General features: G+C 38.2%; 1 protein-coding gene across 8 annotated transcripts in view; it reads left to right on the forward strand.

Annotated features, from left to right (window-relative positions):
* Positions 1-426: 426 nt before the first annotated feature.
* The window catches only part of LOC127625692 (plasma membrane calcium-transporting ATPase 2), a 401,637-nt gene continuing 386,900 nt past the window's right edge, over positions 427-15,163 (forward strand). For 6 of the 8 annotated variants that reach the window (XM_052101030.1, XM_052101033.1, XM_052101034.1 and 3 more), the window contains exon 1: positions 427-542. The gene's annotated coding sequence lies outside the window, so the exon portion shown is untranslated. Of the gene's footprint in view, positions 543-758; positions 771-15,163 lie in introns of all 8 variants that reach the window. The other 2 variants (XM_052101032.1, XM_052101031.1) reach the window with 2 other exon arrangements.

Consider the following 15,163-nt stretch of genomic DNA (forward strand, 5'->3'; position numbering starts at 1 on the left):
GCATTATACAATAAACGAAACCCACAACTGTCTGGTGAGGCTATCTGTGCCTAGTTTTGTTAACATTTTTATTTTATATAAATAAAATAAAAAATTATAATTAAAAAAAATTGATTCTTTTTACTCAAACATAATGGCACTTAATGTTTAGCGCCGATACTGTGGTACGCAACAGCGACTGCTTAGCAAATTGGTGTCAGACGTCGTTTGTCAAAATGTGACAAAAAAAAGTGTATTATGTAAATGTAACATATTTAGTACGTTTTAAGTTATCCCAAACTTTGTTTTAGCTTTGTTTTGGGGTGGTTGTGGGTGCGTGTGGTAATTATTCGCACTCTGCTGGTTTTACATGAAGGGCATTTCTCTGTGAATGAATGAAAACTTCGCCATGTGTTGTAGTGTGAGCTGCTTTCTGCTTTCCCCCTCAGGGATACATAAGAGACGTAATGGAAAAATCTTAGTCACTTCAATCTACTCAGCCCCCCCTGGATCTCCTGCAAACTCAAAGCACCGGAGCACTACACGCACAAGGACAAAACAAGGTACGTTTGTATGTTTACCGAACTCAAAGCGTTATTCTGACTGTAATCTAATATATGTAAGATTGACAGCATTGATGTTATGATGAGAGAGCGCAAGGTGGTCGAGCATCGCAGCTAATTGAGAGCAATAACAGAAGAATGCAAACCCTTAAAGCCTGCCTGAATATACCCTGACCATTCCCACTTTGTCTTCTTATTTCTCATTGCCGCACGAAGGGGTAGAAAACAGTAAGTGAACAGAAAATGCTCCAATAGCCTAACTATACTCAAGTTGCGACAGCTGAAATTAAATCAAACATATCAGCAACACAAGTGCAATATGTGCGGTGCAGCCCCATTATATTACCATGGTAATATTTATAGATCGTTTTTGTTATACTACAGAGGCTGTGTTTATCGATTGTTTTTTGGTAATTGTGGAAAAGCTAAATCATGTTGGTTGATTGGTGGGATGCGCAAACATGTTTCGGTGAACGAAACTTCGACGAAACAGGACGATGATTATATCCCACGGATAATGCCGTAAAATCTATTATCTAATATTATTGTGATGAGGTGAAAGCCACTGATGATGGGTGGGAGATGAAGGACTGTCACTTTATTTAATGTTGATGTCATTGAGCTCACAACTCGTGATCAGTCGTGTGCTGTATGTATTTATTTGGTGTTCTGACTGGAATTTTTGGTGGCCTCATTTCAATGTTTCATTGATTTATTACATCTTGTTTAGACATAATATTACGTTTTTTGGGTTGAAATATTTTTAAACAATATCAGTGAACTTTAGGCATCCAAGTTTTTTCACTTTGTTTAGTGTGAGGACAGGGGCGCTTGAACCATGAGTGCTGGGGGTGGCCATGCCCCCCTCCCACATTTAAATGGGACTTCGGCTGACATGAAAATATGCGCACTTCTGGCGCACACGTTACTAAACTCAGCAAAAAAAGAAACTCTCACTTTCAACTGCTTTTATTTTCAGCAAACTTAACATGTGTAAATATTTGTATGAACATAAAAAGATTCAACAACTAAGACAGAACAAGTTTCACAGACATGTGATAACAGAAATGGTCCCTGAACAGAGGGCCCCAGCCCTCACCCTCTGATCCAAAAAATCCCAGACGTGCACAATGATCCTCATGATCCTGAATGATCTTCACTGGCCATGGCAGAACACTGACCTTCCTGTCTTGCAGGAAATCACTCACAGAACAAGCAGTATGGCTGGTGGCATTGTCATGCTAAAGGGTCATGTCAGGATGAGCCTGCAGGAAGGTTACCACATGAGGGAGGAGGATGTCTTCCCTGTAACACACAGCGTTTAGATTGCCTGCAGTGACAGAAATCACTCACAGAACAAGCAGTATGGCTGGTAGCATTGTCATGCTGGAGGGTCATGTCAGGATGAGCCTGCAAGAAGGTTACCACATGAGGGAGGAGGATGTCTTCCCTTTAACGCACAGCGCTTAGATTGCCTGCAGTGACAACAAGCTCAGTCCGATGATGCTACGACACACCGCCCCGGACCATGACGGACCGCCCACCTCCAAATCGATCCCGCTCCAGAGTACAGGCCTCGGTGTAACGCTCATTCCTTCGACGATAAACACAAGTCTGACCGTCACCACTAGTTAGACAAAAAATCATCAGTGAAGAGCACTTTTTGCCAGTCCAGTCCAGTCTGGTCCAGCGAAGGTGGGTTGGTGCCCATAGGCGACGTTGTTGCCGGTGATGTCTGGTAAAGACCTGCATTACAACAGGCCTACAAGCCCTCAGTCCAGCCTCTCTCAGCCTATTGCACACAGTCTGAGCACTGATGGAGGGATTGTTCATTCCTGGTGTAACTCGGGCAGTTGTTGTTGCCGTCCTGTACCTGTTCCACAGGTGTGACATTCCGATGTACTGATCCTGTGCAGGTGTTATTACATGTGGTCTGCCACTGCGAGGATGATCAGCTGTCCTTCCTCTCTCCCTGTAGCACTGTCTTAGGCGTCTCACAGTACGGACATTGCAATTTATTGCCCTGGCCACATCTGCAGTCCTTATGCTTCCATGCAGCATGCCTAAAGCACATTCACACAGATTAGCAGGGACCCTGGGCATCTTTCTTTTGGTGTAGAGAGGTCTCTTTAGTGTCCAAATGTTTTATAACTGGGACCTTAATTGCCTACGTCTGTAAGCTGTTTGTTTCTTAATGACCGTTCCAAAGGTGCATGTTCATTAATTGTTTATGTTTCTTTGAAAAAGCATGGAAAACATTGTTTAAACCCTTTACAGTAAAGATCTGTAAAGTTATTTGGATTTTTACTAAATTATCTTTAAATACTGTGTCCTGAAAAAGGGACATTTCTTTTTTTGCTGAGTTTAGTAGTATAGCATGGGAATTGACTGAAAAGGAGTGACTACTAGCTGCTTTGATTCATAGCTTTCCTATTCTTGATAGAAAATAATTATCAAACTGATGTCTCCCTTAAGCACAGGGTCCCTGTGGATCCATAAAAAGCCTTAAGATGTCTTAAATTCAGTTTTCCCAAATTTAATGTAATAAAAAAAAATTAAATAACTTAGTTGATACAACAAAAGTGTTATTTTTTATTCAAATAGGTCTTAAATTTGGGGATGAAAAGTTGTGAATCGTAATATGAATGTGATTATCAAACTTCAAAAGTATATGTTTTAAGTAAATAAATGCATGCGCTGCATCCTTCAAAATGAAAGGGCGGATTGTGAGTGTTTTCAGCTGTTGCGGAGCAGTTCATAATAAGGTGACCAGACGTCCCCGTTTACCGGGGACAGTGCTAGTTTTTGGTGGCCTGTCCCCGACTGGAGATGTCCCCGGAAATATCCCCATTTTTCCAGAGTGTTCAAGACAGTGTTCATAGTGAAATATTACTATGCAAGAAAACCTGAGCAGCAAAGCCTACTGTGTGCTGTTTATTTTGACCAACATAGGGGGCTGTAGCAGCTTCAATTCATTTATCTTCCATTACTTATTACTTGGTTGCAATTGAAGAGAATTATGATCATTGTTATAAGCTTCAAAGTAAGGCACATCATATGTTGTTATGTATTTTATAACCGGTTCTGAATTTGGCATGAGATTGTATTGCACAGTGTAAAACATTCCTGAAAGTTTGGCCTTCATAATGCAGGAATTCCCACACAGACCACACAAAAAATTATATACTGGTGAAAAGTAGTCAAATTAATCCAGACAGATGAACAAATAAAATCAATGATTTTATAAATTAAATAAAAATCTTTAATCAGTGTGTATTGTGTATATCAGCGCTATCAGCCCACCATCCTCTTTCCCTCCTTCTCGCACTATATTCACACACTGACTAAAGGACTACATTTGTTGTATTAACATATACCCAAAATAAATATAAAATAAGAACATGATATTAATAACACGGAAAAATACAATTGTATAATAAAATGAAACAAATGAGTGAAAAGGAGCACCATTATACATAAGACTTGATCAAAATAAAAGGTAGAAATGAAGAAATGCAGGTCCATATGAGATACGCAATCAGTTAGGTAAAATAGCATTATACTAATTATTATTATCATTATTATACAGTATTGAATATCTTTGTATCTTATGATAAAATATGTTTTAGATGCTAAATGTTTACATTCTTTACCGTATTCAATGAAATGATGAAGATGCTCAAAGGGCAGTATCCCTGTGCTGTGGAGTACCTCATTGTTTATACATGTTTGTTTAGTTCACTTTTATGCCACAATGTCATAGCATAGAAAATTGAAGATGAAACAGAAGAGCACTAAAAATTATCAAATTTCTATAGAGCATGATATACCACATTTTGCCAGTTCAACTTAGATTTACTAATTTGTTCACATAACATAATACTCTGTATTTTTATTTATTTTTATTTTTATAATGGCACAATGGCAATGCACTGATATCATGTAAAAAACCTTTTTATTCAAATTATTTATTAATTTAATTATAAAAATTTATTTTAAATAAAATTTTAAACTCAAAATCTTAAGGCAACCAGGTTACTTTTTAAGTTTAACCAAAATAATGTCTTACAGTGCACATTTCATCACATTACCACATTCACCATGGTCAAAATACATAAAATCTGATTTGTCCCCATTTAACATGAAATTTCAATGACCTATTGAACACTGAACTTGAAATGTCCCCATTTTTCATGTCAGAAATCTGGTCACCTTACTTCATAATCATTGAGCCATATTGGAAATTTATGATAAGCTATCACTAAAGGTCAACTATTGATGATGATGATGTACTGTTGATAAAATATGACAATGTTTACTTTTAATTGTTTATATATTATATTGTAGATTAATGTAGGAGTTATCATGTATTTATGCAGTTGTATTATTATTGCACATTTTATATCCCTTATTTGTTTAAATGATCAGCTGGAAACAGTGAAGCGCAAGCATTTCCAAATTAGAGTCCCCAATGTATTTCAAAGTTAAAGTGCCTTTAAAGTTAAAACTTCCAGGCTATGAATCAAATGTTAAGGACACGTTAAATGTGTGCTCCTGTCTGTTGAAGTAAGACTCTTTGATACATGATTTATTTTGAGATTGTTTTGTTTTGGTATCTGGATACGGTGTTCATTTTATTTCTTCAGGTCTTGAAAAAGGTATTAAAAAGTCTAAAATTTGATTTTAAAAACCCTGTAAGCAATAATAAGGTCAGGCAATAGAACATTTTAACAAGTGATGAGCACTTAAGAACATGCTTCATAAATCATTGTTTTGATTCTAATGCTTTTAAGCGTATATCACACTGGTTAAGTAATGTGATTTCACCAACTACTTTTGCCAGCATATAGCAATATTGCAAAAACAGATTTATTTGCCAAAACAATTGATTCATTTGAATCCGAGTTATGATAAGCATTGTTTTACTCATCATTACAACAAACAGTTTCACACCTAACTCAAAGAAACACCACTCTAACATAACTATAACTGCCAATAACTTTTAAATGTTAATTAATAACACCCCCAAACAATCCCCAAAATGTGCACAGATATACCTTGTTAATTATGCAGTGACAACAGCAAGTCCTCAAACATAAACAACAACAGACATTAAAGTATATTCCTGGTAAGAATCATAAATTCCTCTGATATTCTTTTAAACGTGTAAACGTCCCATTTTATCCTTTGCACCAAGAAAAGTGGAAAAAATGCAGACTTCTGATCGATCCATCTAACCACTACTCTACAAAAGCCCCAGAACCTGAATAAAACAAGGATAAAAGACTGAGGATGCACGCCTGGCGCTGAATTGTTCTAATCAGCCGGGACGTGGATAAAGACGAGCCGGTGGCACCAGTTTGAAAGAGAGAGACGTACACTCACCTAAAGGATTATTAGAAACACCATACTAATACTGTGTTTGACCCCCTTTCGCCTTCAGAACTGCCTTAATTCTACGTGGCATTGATTCAACAAGGTGCTGAAAGCATTCTTTAGAAATGTTGGCCCATATTGATAGGATAGCATCTTGCAGTTGATGGAGATTTGTGGGATGCACATCCAGGGCACGAAGCTCCCATTCCACCACATCCCAAAGATGCTCTATTGGGTTGAGATCTGGTGACTGTGGGGGCCATTTTAGTACAGTGAACTCATTGTCATGTTCAAGAAACCAATTTGAAATGATTCTAGCTTTGTGACATGGTGCATTATCCTGCTGGAAGTAGCCATCAGAGGATGGGTACATGGTGGCCATAAAGGGATGGACATGGTCAGAAACAATGCTCAGGTAGGCCGTGGCATTTAAACAATGCCCAATTGGCACTAAGGGGCCTAAAGTGTGCCAAGAAAACATCCCCCACACCATTACACCACCACCACCAGCCTGCACAGTGGTAACAAGGCATGATGGATCCATGTTCTCATTCTGTTTACACCAAATTCTGACTCTACCATCTGAATGTCTCAACAGAAATCGAGACTCATCAGACCAGGCAACATTTTTCCAGTCTTCAACTGTCCAATTTTGGTGAGCTCTTGCAAATTGTAGCCTCTTTTTCCTATTTGCAGTGGAGATGAGTGGTACCCGGTGGGCTCTTCTGCTGTTGTAGCCCATCTGCCTCAAGGCTGTGCATGTTGTGGCTTCACAAATGCTTTGCTGCATACCTCGGTTGTAACGAGTGGTTATTTCAGGCAAAGTTGCACTTCTATCAGCTTGAATCAGTTGGCCCATTCTCCTCTGAAATCTAGCATCAACAAGGCATTTTCACCCACAGGACTGCCGCATACTGGATGTTTTTCCCTTTTCACACCATTCTTTGTAAACCCTAGAAATGGTTGTGCGTGAAAATCCCAGTAACTGAGCAGATTGTGAAATACTCAGACCGGCCCGTCTGGCACCAACAACCATGCCACACTCAGAATTGCTTAAATCACCTTTCTTTCCCATTCTGACATTCAGTTTGGAGTTCAGGAGATTGTCTTGACCAGGACCACACCCCTAAATGCATTGAAGCAACTGCCATGTGATTGGTTGATTAGATAATTGCATTAATGAGAAATTGAACAGGTGTTCCTAATAATCCTTTAGGTGAGTGTATGTGTGTGTGTGCGCATTCTATGTTATGTTTCAGTTTCTTTATACCATTCTAAGTTTACATTGACTGCTCAGCCGGTTCCCGCTGCCTCCTTTCCCTTTAGCAGAGACTTTACCCATTACAAAGGGTTAATAAAATCATTCATTCATCCTAAACTAATATGTGATGACACTAATGTAACATATTTTTAAAGAAGTTCACTCACAAATGAAAATTCCATCTTTATTTACTCACCCTCATGTGGTTCAAACCTATATGAATTTCGTTTTACTGAGGATAATTTATGTTCATGTTAAAGCTCAAGGTTCCAAAAGTGTCCTAAAAGTAGTCCAAGTGATTTGCGTGTCATATTCCAAGTCTTCTGAAGGCACACAATTACTTTGTATGATGAACAGACTGAAATACCTTCAAACCTCTCTGGTTCTTGCACATCTCATGACCAAATATCATTATGTCATGAGAAAAGAACCAGGGCCATAGCAAGGTATTTTACCCCCCTGACTGTATATTGGTCTAGGCTTCTTTTATATTAAAAGATACAGTTTAAAAAATGTTCTGGACCTGTGGGCCCCAAAAATCATTTCCACCTTTCACATCATTAGCTACAGCCAAGAAAAAAACATATGAGATTTCAGGCTGTATTGCCACTTTCAAAATGTTAGATGTTCAAAGAGAAACGGGGGACAAATATAATTGTGAAATGTTATCTTTGCTTTAAAAACCCTTTATCCATTGAAATGGACTCCACATCCAATCTTAAGAAGCACTTAAGAGCTCTATTTTCTATTAAATATATAATTACTTTTAATAAATCATAAAATAATTATATATTATAATAATTATTTTAAGTATCATCTAGCCATGTGTGCATGTACCAAAATCGATACACTGTTTTAAAAGCTCACAATACAATGCACAAATACACACAGGGCATTTGATTTCTGTAAATCAACACCCAATGCGTAGCTGTTTGTATCTGCACACTTTATCAAAAATAAATGTAAATACAGTTTTTTATTTGTAATCGTTAATTTTGATAGTTCTGATGTTGGATGAATGTTCCACCCGTGTCCCGTGTCCACCTGTCCATAATAAACGCACATTGAACATAAACGTTTCAGAGGTGCCGGCACATGCAACTTCGTTATTCTGCTCCTTGAAAATTTGTGTCAGGATGACAGAAAAAAGCACCTGTCATAGGTTAAGACCACACCTTCTCTTATATCATATTTAAAGATATTCACTCTTTATTGATTTTAAAGTTCAATACCTAACCTATTTCAAAATAATAAAAATTGCAAACAACGGCAAAACTTTTTTTTTTTTTTTTGCTTTGTGCATAATCTTCTGAGCGTCATAAAACAGAATATCTTTATGTCTGGAAGTCAGAGATATCAAGTAGGAATATTATCCAACATTGAATGGAATGCAGTATTATTGCTGTCTTAAGAATTAAACTCTTATTTCAATCCTAAATTGAAATTGAGAAGACCTTCTTTAAAATACATTGCTTGCACCTCTTCCATTTTACTGATATTACAGCATATAAAGTTTTGTGTTGAGGGTATATTTAAAGGCCCCATGAAATAAAGAGTTTTGTAGATTTTAGTCCATGTCTGTTAGCTTTCAGATATCCTATATTAGTGTACTCTTAAAAGTTGACAAAATGAACTTTTATCATATACACACATTTTATAATTTACTGTTTTATTATTTCTTCTGCGGAAACTATTGAAAAATCATCATTCATAATCATAAGCTCTCTAGAATGAGAATGTCCCCCACCTAATGCCACCTGCCTCTGACTAGCAATAGCACGACGGAAATTATTGTTCATGTTGGGCTACTGTAAGGGCTACTGGCTTTTTAAAAAGGAACAAGGCCTTGTGTCCCACACCCAATATCCTCAATTGGAAAAATGTAAACATAAGAAAGAAAACTGTGCTTTTCTTTAATATTATTTATACTGTCATTATGCTGTTCATTTGTACCATTTAGCCAAAATAATCAACCGAAAAAATAAATAAAAAAATTACACGATAAGTATTTCGCTAAACACTAAATGTGATTGTAACAGTATGTAAAAAAAATAAAAACTGGGAGCTCATTGTAAAATCAACTTCATTGTCTTCAAAACAGTCTATCATTGACAGGATGTCATTGTTATGTAAAGAGCTATGTAAAGATTCTGCAAAATGTATTTTGTGTTTCACAGAAAAAATAACATCATATGAATCATTGTAACAAAATGAGCATGAGTAAATAATGAGAGGATTTTCAATTTTGGGTGAACCTTTCCTTTAAAATAAATTTTTGTCCTACTAAAACCCCTTTTGTCAGCTATTAGATTAATATATCACAAGCTATCATAATAAACGAGCAATGACACATTGTCCAAATAATGGCAGCACAAGCTTTAGGAACTAGGGTAAGAACCGCATCTACACTGTGGACTGAAACCTTACTTAAACATTTATAAAAGGCAACTTTTCTTTTGTGTTTAGATTCTAATTAATTGGTGGCCTCTGATGTGATTTTGATGTCATATTTACAGAGCTGTGAAAAAGTTTTTGCCCCATCCTGATTTCTTCTCTTTTTGTCTATATCTCATACTAAATTGATTCAAAAATTCAAACAAAATCTAACTTAAAACAAAGGCAATCTGAGTAAACACAAAATACACTTTTTAAATGATAATGTTATTTATTAAAGCAAAAAAGTTATCCAATACCAACTGGGCCTGTGTGAAAAAGTAATCATTCATTAAATCCCCAAATCTATGAAACTGCATTCATAATGGGATTCAGCTGGACTAGACACACTAATGCCTGATTACTGCCAGACCTGTTGAATCAAATCAATGCCTAAATATAACTTTTTCAGCAGCATGAAGTTGGCTAAAATGTCTCACCCAGTAGCACACTATGACAAGGTCTAATGAAATTCTCAAAATGATGAGGGAAAGGTAATTTAAATACGTCAGTCTGGGAAGGGTTACAAAGCTATTTCAAAGGCTCTGGGACTCCAAAGAATCACAGTGGGAGTCATTATATCCAAACAGAGAAAACTTGTCACAGTAGTGAACCTTCCAGAAGTGGCCGACCTTCTAAAATTCCTCCAAGACCACAGCAACGACTCATCCAGGAAGTCACAAATAAGCCAAAGACAACATCTAAGGAACTGCAGGCCTCTCTAGCATCAATAAAGGTCACTGTTCATGACTCCACTATCAGAAAAATACTGACCAAAAATGGCATCCATAGAAGAGTGGCGAAGCAAAAACCACTGCTAACCCAGAAGAACATTAAGGTTCATCTGAATTTTGCCAAAACACACCTTGATGATCCTCATTTTGGGAGAATGTACTGATGAGACTGATGAGTTGAAAGTGGAACTGTTTGGAAGACTGGGGTCCTGTTACATCTGGCGTAAGTCAAACACAGAATTCCACAAAAAGAACATCATAACTACGGTCAAGCATGGTGGTGGTAGTGTGATGGTGTCGGGATACTTTGCTGCTTCATGGCCAGGGTGACTTGCAATTATTGAGGGAAACATGAATTCTGCTCTCTACCAGAAAATCCTAAAGGAGAACGTCCGGTCATTAGTCTGTAAGTTGAATCTCAAGCGCAACTGGATTATGCAACAAGACAATGAACCAAAGCATAGGAGTAAGTCCACCTCCTAATGGCTCAAAAGAAGTAAAATTTAAGTTTTGGAGTGGCCTAGTCAGAGTCAACTTGAGAAACCAATTGAGATGCTGTGGCAGGACCTTAAATGGGCAATTCATGCTCGAAAAAACCCTCCAATGTGGCTGAACTAAAGCTGTTCTGCAAAGAAGAGTTGGCCAAAATTCCATCAAAGCATTGTGAAAGACTGATCTCCAGTTATCAGAAGCGTTTGGTTGCAGTTTTTGCTGCTAAAGGTGGCACAACCAGCTATTAAGTTTTAAGGGGTCAGTTAGTTTTTCACATGGGTGATATAGGAGTTGGATAACTTTTTTGCTTCAATTAAAAAAAAAAAAAAAAAAAAAAGATTTCAAAACTGTATTTTGTATTTACTCAGGTTGCCTTTGTTTTATGTTATATTTCGTTTGAAGATCTTAAACAATTTAATTTCATTATTAGTGTTATTAAAATACACAAAAATAAAAGAAATGTGGCAAATAGTTTTTCATAGGACTGTAATATCCTTATTAGGGATATTTAATATCCCTATTCTCTATCATTTCGATTTATTGTTTGATATATTAATTATATCTTGTTTAGATATAATGTTTAGATATAATTGTGGTTTAAAGGCTGACTGCAGAGGGCCGTGCGAGAGAGAGATCGTTTACGTACATGTCCGTCTTATGTGTGTTTGTGTCTTCCTTTAAGTTTACCATTAAACCATTATTTATATTGAAAAGCCGGTTCTCGCCTCCTGCTTTCCTTTGAATACCTTTACAAACACATAATTCAAAAAAGTCTTCGTAGGGTTTATAATACCGTTATGGCAGTGAATAGTGATATTATTTGTCACAATAACTTGGAATAATGCACTATATATTTCAAGTCCTCTGAAGTGATACAATCGCTTTGTGTGATGACAGAGGAAAATTTAAGTCATATTTCAAACTCCAATCAAATAATTAATAAACCACTTAAATTCAATATGGTGGCTATGTCGATAACATCAAACCTTATTGGTTCTCATTGCGTTTCATGACCGAATGTGAGACATGATGTTATGACATTTGGACATGAGACCTTTCGACCATTTCAATGCTTGCAGTGTAAACAACCTTAAGCCGATACGACATGATGGGAAGTGATGCAGCGTTGAACTCTTCTACTGTAGGCTAGTGGTGTTTAATTTGTGAACAAATCATTCTTTGTGAACAAATCGTTTAGTGAACGAATCGTTCTCATTCACCTCCATACACTGACTCTTGTCCACTGACATCTCTCCCTTTCGAAATCAATGAGCTCGATTGCGTTTCATACCTGTTAAGACTGTGTAACACAGTTAAAGGATGAGCAAGGAGGAGGCGAGAACCGGCTTGGCAACATAAATTATAATTTAATGAAACTCAAAACCAAAACACACAAACATAAACACACATGCCCGTAATTCTCTCTCTCTCGAACCATCGTCACCGGCCGCCTTTATCCGTCGCGCGCCTCATCAGGCCGATTGGGGACCGGGCGCGCCATATCCCTCCGCTCCACACTCCTCCCGGCGTTACCTCAGGCCGGGGTGCCACCGGCATGACGTACACCCCCCCATCCTTGGGGCGGGGTGTATCTTGTGTCCCGCGTGGTCATCCCCGCCTTCCTTGCCCTGGGAGGAGACAGGAGGGGAAGACAACAACAACAAATAAAAAAAAAAACAGGTGAGGGAAAAGGCCAACATGTTGCGACAGAGAGAGCGAGAGAGGAGAGAGAGAAAAAGCTCACTCACCGGTTCTCTGATGTACCGTCGCGTGGTCCTCGAACACTCCTCCACACTCAGGCGGACGACAGCCGCTCCAACCCCAGGCGAACCGGAGTCACACCTTCGACCCCCAGCGGGCAGAATGCCCCTCCGCTTTTCTGGCAGCAAATAGGGACACTCCTCCACCCCTGGCAGCAGCCCTACCGCTCCGGGCAGTCGGGGCGTTTCTTCCCTCCTCCCCTCGCAGACGGCGGTCTCCCTCGACCCCTCCGCGTCTCTGGGGACGGCAGGGCACTCCTCCTCCCCCGGCAGCGGCTCCCTCGCTCCAGGCAGTTGGGGTATCCAGTCCCCACTTGCCCCGTGAACGACGGCAGTTCCCCGCATCCGAGCGGTCGGTCTACTCCGTCACCCGTCAGATGGCAGCGGCGCTCCCCAGGGTGGACGGCAGTGTCGAGGACTCTGCGACGGGCATCCCTCCTCCTTCCCGGGCTTCGGCATCAATGTAACACAGTTAAAGGATGGGCAAGGAGGCGGCGAGAACCGGCTTGTCAACATAAATGATAATTTAATGAAACTCAAAACCAAAACACACAAACATAAACACACATGACGGACATGCCCGTAATTCTCTCTCTCTCGAACTATCGTCACTGGCCGCCTTTATCCCTCGCGCGCCTCATCAGGCCGATTGGGGACTGGTCGTGCCATATTCCGTCCTGGCCCCGCCCCCCTCTGCTCCACTGACTGACTATACCATGAGCCAATAGCATTTGAGTGCAGGCAGTGAAGGAGTAAATCATTGGTTTCACTCACTGAACGAATAGGCCCTTGCAATCTCTTTCAACAAGAAAAAGGGCAGGATGAAATAAAAATTCATAATTATTTTATAGGGCAATAATGTGTCTTCTTTTTGAATAGCTTGATAATAATGACCAGTTGGTCATTTGGTGCCATCTACATGCACAAAATTGTAATTTTCTGAAATTGTCTATGAATAAATCAATGAACGAGTCTGAATAAATCTTTTTGGTGAACGGATTCAAAAGACTCAAGTCAATAACATGATCAAAATCAACACCACTACAGACACAGTATTATACTGTATTCGTGTGTATAAACCAACCTACATTGAACGAACATTATTATAGCTAAAATTTAGCAAACCGACTTTTATGTGTAGAATTCTATGTTTTGCTGCTGTTTCCTGGTAAAATGAACACTAGAGGTGCTACAGCAACTGTGTGTTTTATTTACATTTACACAAATCATGACTACAACAGCTGATTAAGACTTTATAAACACTTTTTTATTGCTCTATTACTCACACCATGCTATTTTATGATATCAAAATAGTTATTTCATTTGAAAAACTATACATATTAACACTTGTATTACAGATCCGCCGACATTTACACACGTTTTCCAATGTGATTAACATCTGCGGTAGCTCGTCTGAGGGTGTTGGACTTTGGACTCGTAAGACAGCGTCTCGAGACCAGTCAAGCATGCAAGCTGACACACAAGATGAAAGTGTCATAGAAGCAACAGGAGATAATGTGCTTGCTTCAGAAAATTTGCTTTTCATGTTGTATTTCATTTTACAACAGTATTGGTTAGGTTTAGGGTAAGGCTGTCTGTTTTGTTCACCTCTCATTTGCTTTTATAAAACACTATTAGGTAGGTTTAGGTTACATTTTTAGGTTACGGAGGTATGTTACTCATAAAAACCCACGATTAATATTAAACTGAAAAATCTTGTCTGATTACGACACCATTTCACTTGCTTTTGGTGCATTTCATTTGGATACTGAAGCTGAATGTATAATGAGCACGTAATTTCATTTTGCAAAAATGTTGCCACAGTCACGTTGTTCATGAGACCAGGCTGGTATAAATGGTTTTGAAAGTGGTTGAGTCAGAACTATCCTTAAAACAATCTGTTTCATGAAGCACTTTTGGGTGTAGTCATTATTTTTTGTATGTTTAGTGTGAATTCTTTCCAATCCATGACATAGATGTGTTCACCTACCTTTATTCGATTACTTGTGGGACAGACCATAAAAAATTTAAAGTACTAATCGGTGAAATGTTAGCAATGTATACTAGCCATTAAATGACAAAATATCGAACCAAGTGGCATTTATTTTAAAGATAGTGACAAGTAGGGCTGGGATAAACGATTATCTTTTAAACGATTAATCTAGCGATTATTGTTTCGATGCATCGATTAACCTAACGATTCATTTTCCCAGGCCGATTCGATTGTGATTCGATTATCTCCCCATTAATTGACTAATAGCAATTTATACATGTTGATTTACATATCTGAATGAAAAAAAAAAATGAATTCCTTAACATTGCAATATATGTTTATTGCTCTTAAAATTCCAAAATAAAAGACTATACAAGTGCAAAGTAATGCATTCTTAGTCAGAGGTAGCATTCAATAAAACCTTGAAGCCTTGAAAACACAACTAGCTTACTGTATTCTTTACAATGTTTCGATTGTTTGGTGAGAAATGAATGACCTCTAATTAAAACCCGCCAAACAATATTGGCAAGGGAGATATTGCAATTATACGTATTGATTTGCTTCTCAGAATG

This window comes from Xyrauchen texanus, chromosome 32, assembly GCF_025860055.1.
Source record: "Xyrauchen texanus isolate HMW12.3.18 chromosome 32, RBS_HiC_50CHRs, whole genome shotgun sequence".
In the NCBI taxonomy this organism is placed as follows: Eukaryota; Metazoa; Chordata; class Actinopteri; order Cypriniformes; family Catostomidae; genus Xyrauchen; species Xyrauchen texanus.